Here is a 6,530-nt window from a genome sequence, read left to right on the forward strand (position 1 = left end):
AGGCCAATTGCTATTCCTCAGAAGCCAGATCCCAAGAGAACACAGCCTTTGACCTAGTCCTTAACTAGAGGTTCCTCTCTGCTTTTGACAGTGCCAGTTAAACATCAATATGATCATTAGAGGTGACAGTTAAGCCACAAGCAGAGCTTTGAAGCGGTAAGTAAGCTGAGAAGTGAAGCAAATAGGGTCCTTATAATAGGTTTATTGTCCCTGTGGGGAGGGGTTCTCAATGGGTTCTGTCTTTGTGCCTTTGTTTTTCTCTCTGTGTCTCCTTGTCTGTCTTTATCTCTGATTGCGTGTCTGTCTCTATCTTTTTTCTTAACACATCCATAGGAAGACGCACCATGAAAGTGGCATCTGTAAGGCAGGAAGAGTCAGAACCAGAAACCCAGTTGTCATCTTGGCCTTGGACTTATAGCAACAGAACTACAAGAGAAAACGCTGCTTGGAAGCTGGTTGCTCCTGGCTCCCTTGCTGTGGTGGGGAGCTGACCCTTACGCTGACATTTCACACTTCAACCACACTTGAAGGACTTTCTGTTGTACCCTGACATTCACTTCCCATGATTATCCCTCTTTCTACTGTCACCTGAAGAGGCTTATAAGTAAATTAGCAGGAGCCAGAGACACAAGTCAAGGAGGAATGACAGACCATTTATTAGGGAGGCTAGCAGTTACTCTGCTGTTGCTGTGATAAAATATCATAAGCGAGTTTACTGATAGAAGGAAGGGTTCGTTTGAGCTTACATCTTCAGGGGGATGAATTTATCATGTGGGGAGGCACAGCAGCAGTCGGTGGTCAGCAGGCAGCAAGGCATAATCCCTAGAGCAGGAATCTAAGAGCTCACATCTCCAACTGTAACCACAAAACGAAGAGAGTAAACTTAAGGTAGCATGAGGCTTTTATTCTCAAAAGCCACCCCAAATGATATACTTCCCCAGCAAGGCTTACACTACCCACTGGGGGTCAAGTGTTCAAATGTCCAAGCCTTTGGGGAATATCAGTCTGGAGAGGAAAGGAGATGTCCTCAAATTTGAGGATGTTGATGGACATATACTTTCCAATTGATGAAAAATTACTGAACTCTACCCATAAAAAAACAGTGTTTTATAACACTTGAATTACATCCACTAAATGTTATTGAAATGCAGCAGGCCTGTCTGTAGAATCACCAGTTCTGCTAAGAAAGAAAAAAGGCAAAATATAATGAAACTAGTTCTTTATTACATTTTTGTTTATCTATCTAGACACGGGGGTGCAGGTGGGGGAAATGTCTTCAGTGAATGAAGGGCATTGCCTCCCCACCCCACCCACCCCCTGCTCCACAAACTGTAGATGCAACTGGAAGGCTCTTTAGACACACATACAGATTACCAGATGCACATTTTCAACTTAAACATAAAATCAAAGAGTTGCTAAGGAGCCTATGGCCCCAAGACTCCTCTCTTCAGTTTTCTGGTTTACACTTGTTTACACTGGTCTAACTGTGTTTTGAGGTATCACTCACACTTTTCTCCTCAGGAACCTTCTGACAGCGAGGCACACATGATAAGCAAAGTGTGAGGTGTTCCATGTCTCTGGAATTATCTGTTATTTTTTCCCTTTTCCATCCATTTCCAGTGACTGCTGGCTTGAGACCTTTGGTATATTATGTGTGTTACAAATGCTTGGGGCAGATGAATTCATTCAGCCCACTTCAGGTGCATCCAGAAAATTCCAGAAAGTACACTTGGCCAAAAATACCACTGATAAAAGCGCTCCTTGGGCTGTTATCCCTGGCTTACCTTGAGCTGTCATCTTAGTGGGTAGTCCTTCTGCCTCACCTTCTGGATTCTTTGCTCTCTGCTGGCCCATGACTGACCAGTGTAGGAGAGACACTCAGGTCTGTGAGAGGTTCAGGATAGAGTCTCAGTCCTGACCCTTGCAGGTCATGACTTGATGTGAGTGTTTGGACCCAGCCCTGAAACATTCTTTCCAGAACAGCAACATTCAGTGGAGACCCTGTGTGACTGCAAGAGCAACTCGGTTGTCCAATAGCCAATTTAAGAGCCACACTCCTCCAAAAAAATCTGGGCATAGTGGCATATGCTTGTAATCCAAGCTCTGAAATGAAAGAGGCAGGTGACCCTACTGGGTCTCATTGGACATCCAGACTAGCTAACTCATGGGATATAGGCCAGAGAGAAACTCTGTCTTAGAACAAGGTGGGCAACAAATGAGAAACAGCAGCTGAGGCGGAACTCTGGTCTCTCCAGACAATTCTTGATTCTTTTTCTTTCTTTCCTTTAAAACATTTATTTAGGGTTTGTTTGTTTGTTTGTTTGTTTGTTTCATTACTGTTTTTAAGGCAAGTTCTTACTATGTAGTCCTGGCTAGCTTAAAACTCAATCTGCAGACCAGACTGGACTTGAACATGCAGAGATCCTCCTGTTCCCATCACCTGAGTGCTGAGATTTAAGCTATGCACTCCCATGCCTGACTTGGATGATCCTTTTTATGAAGTAGCCAGATGAAGGCCGATGGTACCACTCTGCCACATGATGGAGAGATGGCAGGTGGCTGGATAGAATCCATGGGAATTATAGGAGAAAATCAGAGAGCATATGATATGAAGATGAGTTCCTCCTTTTATCCAGTAACACATTCTCTGATTACTTTTGAATTATTTATTTATTCTCTACACCAAATCTCCTATAACGTTTATTTAGCAATGACTTTCTCCTTACTGTTTCCTTTACCGTACAGAAAGGTTTGAATTTGGGGAAGGCCCTATTTGCCAGAGGTTGATGGTATTTTCTCAGCAACTGGAGTACTATTAAGAAGGTGCTGACCCGCACTAATGTATCAATAGTGATGGCTGCCAGAAGCAGGGGACAGAGCCAGACGTCTTTCCTGTCTGTGAAGAAGATGTTGTCTTTGTAAAGGTACTGTCCACATGCTTGTGTGCTCATGCACAGAAGAATATCATACATGCAACAGAACTTTGTGTGTACCTGCACACATGCACATGTGCAATAAGGAGAGTGACACACAGAAGTTAGCATAGTCAAGGCCAAGTACAGAGAAGCCCATTGCAGATCACAGGGAGGCTGAGCTGGCCCAGCACATAGAGACAGGAAAGAAGAGGTGTCCTCATGGAGACCTCTGTGTCACTAGTGAACAGGTAGAATCCAGCACTATGAAGTTGGTACAGCAGGTGTCTTGTCCTGGGGTCTTGTGGGTCTGCTGAACACCTTGCTCTCCAACCTTATGCTTTCACTCAACCTTATGCTTTCACTCCAAACCCAGATCTGTAAGTAGTCTGGTACTGTAGGTCAAATGTAGCAGGGGGAAATGGGATGTCAATTGTCATGGAGAAGAAAGAGGGAGACCAGGATCTCATGGTGGAACCATAGGCGGGATAAAGCTGCTGCTGATGGAAAATCACAAAGGACCCTGAAGCTGGAACACAGCTTATTAGTAGACAGAAGCGCAGACCATCATTGTCTAGGCCTTGAGATGTACACACTGAGAATAAAAACGAAGCCCATCCCTGCTGGAAATTCTTAGTAACTGGATCCCCTCTGCAGTCATGGAAAATGGTTAAGCCTTGCTATTTCCTTGTCTAGCCAAGTTTAGGGGACAAATAGCTCAATGGGCAAGGTGTCACTTATATTCTTCTCAGACAGAGAAAGACCCTTCTGCTGAGCAAGAACATAGAGAAGACTGACACCAAGCAGACCCATTTGAAACGGAGGGCTTCTGACCACTCCTTCTGGCTCTTGGGTTCCAAGCCAGTTTGATGTGACCCCTAGAACTGTTGAGCTTGCTTGCTGAAAGCACTCACAGGCTTGGGATATTCTTGGAATCAAGAAGAAAGTAAAATGTCTATAGTGTAGGCAACAGCCCCACAGTTAATCCATTCGAAAACTGAGTTATTTATGTGTTGAAAGAAAATTGCATGAATCAATGGATGTCAGATAAATAGATTAGAGTTAGCATTAGACAGAGTGAACAAAAATAAGAGACAGTCATAAAAATAGGTAGGTGACATAAAGGGATAGAAGACAGACAGATGGGTAAGATTTATAGATGATAATAGATGATAGGTAGATAGATAGATGGCAGATAGATAAATGATAGAAGATAGATACATAATAGATGATAGATAGTAGATAGATACATAGTAGATAGATGATGATTGATAGATAGATGATAGTAGATATATAGGTTATGATGATGATTATAGATAGAGAAATAGATAGATAGATAGATAGATAGATAGATAGATAGATAGATAGATAGATGAAGGACAATCAGAGGACAAGTAGATATTTACTTAGATGTCAGACACGTGTCATGTTTCTAAATGGATATTAAGCTGTGGGGAAAGCTAGGTAACCGGAGTCTCACATGATTCATCAGTGTTTTGATCCCTAGGTACCAGTACTGGCTCTGTAATGGCTTTGCAAGACCCAGTAGTGGTGGAGTTCTCCCAGGGTTTGGCTTCATTGGCCACAGAGCTGCTTGTTCCACTGTTGCCTCATTCCAGGGCTGATCACTGCATCTTATTTACCTTTTTACTGCTGTGATTAAAATACCATGACCAAGGCAGTTTATAAAAGACAGCACTTCATTTGGAAGGTTAGAGTCCATAATGTTCAAGCAAAGGCATGGCATTGGGAACATCTAAGAGCTTATATCTTGACTTGAAAGTTGGAGGCATAAAGAGGGACACTGGGAAAGGTTTCTTTTGAAACCTCCCCCAACAAAAGCACACCTCTCAATCCTTTTCATACAGTTCCACCAACTGGGGACCAGTATGCAAGCATATGAGTCTATGCTGCCATTCTCCTTCAAATCACCAAATGGTGAGTACAAGCAGAGAAGTCTGAGAGTCAGGTCTTTGCTTCTCCCAAATGACCACTGCATGTGCATTCATGAAGAGCTCCCTCAGAGGAACCAACCCTCTCTAAGATGATGGAAAATAAGAGCTGGTCACTAGCATTTCTCTCTCTGTCTCTGTCTCTGTCTCTGCCTGCCCTCTTCCTGACGCCACACTTTCTGATACAATGTGATCAGCCCTCTGCCCCACACCTCGTATTCCCTCTACCATGTCTTCCTTCAGTGCTGGACTGTATCTTCCAGTTGTAGGCCAAAGTGAGACTGTCAGGCATTTTGTTACAATGATAAATGAATGACTGATTTACTAGAGGATTGTCTTCTGTGACCAGCGCGCCACAGAGGCCTAAGATAGAAAAGAAATGTCTTGATTCCTATTTTCAAATGTGATGAAATCAATTACCCCTCCTCTCAGGGGCTGGGGTACTGAGGAACCCGTCCAGAGAAACTTTGGGGCTCAGGTTCTGCAGCTCAGTTCAAACCATTGTCCCACTTGTCCTGGCCATCCATCTCTGGTGTCTGGAGTCAGCGTCGAGGGTGGTCTGTGGTCTTGAGTACTACACGTCTTGATGGAAGGAGCTGAGCCATGAACTGTTGTGGTTTGAGCCTTTGCATACTACTTGGAAGGACAGACTTTCAGATCTGGTTGGCAGGCTGGTTGGAGGCATATGGCAGTTCTATACAGTGAGCCATGCATTCTGACAAAGCCAAGGTGACTGCAACAGACTTTTTACCAGCACCACCTGTACCATTCTCCATCAGGCCTACCCCCTCCATGAGCTTGGATCCTGTGCTAGTGAGTTAGTGGTCTGTGTGCATGAAAGATGTGTGCCTCACCTTCGTGGTGCACCTGCTCAGGCTTCTCCACTTCCAGCTCTGGTTCCAGAAACTGCTTGCCTCAGTTTCCCCGCAGTCTGTCTCTCAGGGACCACCCCAGGTCACCTGCAGGCTTCAAATGTGAAATAAGAGATGTGGAGTGCTCACCTGGGCCTGTGGAATCAGGGATGTGGAGGCAACAGAGGAAAGGAGGGTGGCAGGTCTAGGGTGCCTTTAGCTGATGGTACTCTTAGGTGACAGTTGCCTTTTCTTAGTTCTTTGCTTTTCCTACTCATTCTCATAAGTTCACTAAAGATTAAAAGCCCCTTTCCATTCTTTCCTTTCTTTTTCTTCTTAAAGGGAAAGTTTTGTCTTCCCCCTCCTCCCATCACCCCACGACTGGTCTGCCAGCTTTGCTTCTTGCCACAGATTGTCTTAAACCTTTTCCTTCTGCCCTCTTCTCTGGCCCTTCCTGCTGCTCTTTTTTTCCCACTTTTTGAAAGTTAAAGTTATTGAGAGCCTCTTGGCTGCTGCCCTCCTGCAGGGCGCTGACAATGGGTGAGGCCAGGCCTCTATAGAAGACAGGCTGCAGGATAGCATCCAGCAAGAGGGAAAAGAAGCAGCCTGAGCCCTGGAAGCCCACAAAGGGTCTCCCCTTGCCCTTTTGCTCCTTCCAAAGGGGGGCAATGGGCTGTGCCCAAGCCAGGCAACCTCCACAGCAGCCTGCCTTTTGTAGAGAAGGCTTCCCAGAAACCCCAGCTCCGGATTGTGTCTGCCCTGCACCCTGCTCTGTGCTGAATGCCTGCTGTCCCCTCCCCTCCCCTCCCCTCCCC

At 45.1% G+C, this 6,530-nt stretch overlaps 1 long non-coding RNA gene across 1 annotated transcript in view; it reads right to left on the bottom strand.

Moving 5' to 3' along the window:
* Window positions 1-633: 633 nt before the first annotated feature.
* LOC110307587 overlaps window positions 634-6,530 on the bottom strand; it is a 7,167-nt gene continuing 1,270 nt past the window's right edge. The window contains exons 2-4 of the long non-coding RNA XR_002379432.1: window positions 5,719-5,823; window positions 1,785-1,884; window positions 634-855 (exon numbers count right to left, since the gene is read on the bottom strand). This is a non-coding gene — a long non-coding RNA (uncharacterized LOC110307587). The remainder of the gene's footprint in view (window positions 856-1,784; window positions 1,885-5,718; window positions 5,824-6,530) is intronic.

This window comes from Mus caroli, chromosome 13 (genome assembly GCF_900094665.2).
Source record: "Mus caroli chromosome 13, CAROLI_EIJ_v1.1, whole genome shotgun sequence".
Taxonomy (NCBI): Eukaryota; Metazoa; Chordata; class Mammalia; order Rodentia; family Muridae; genus Mus; species Mus caroli.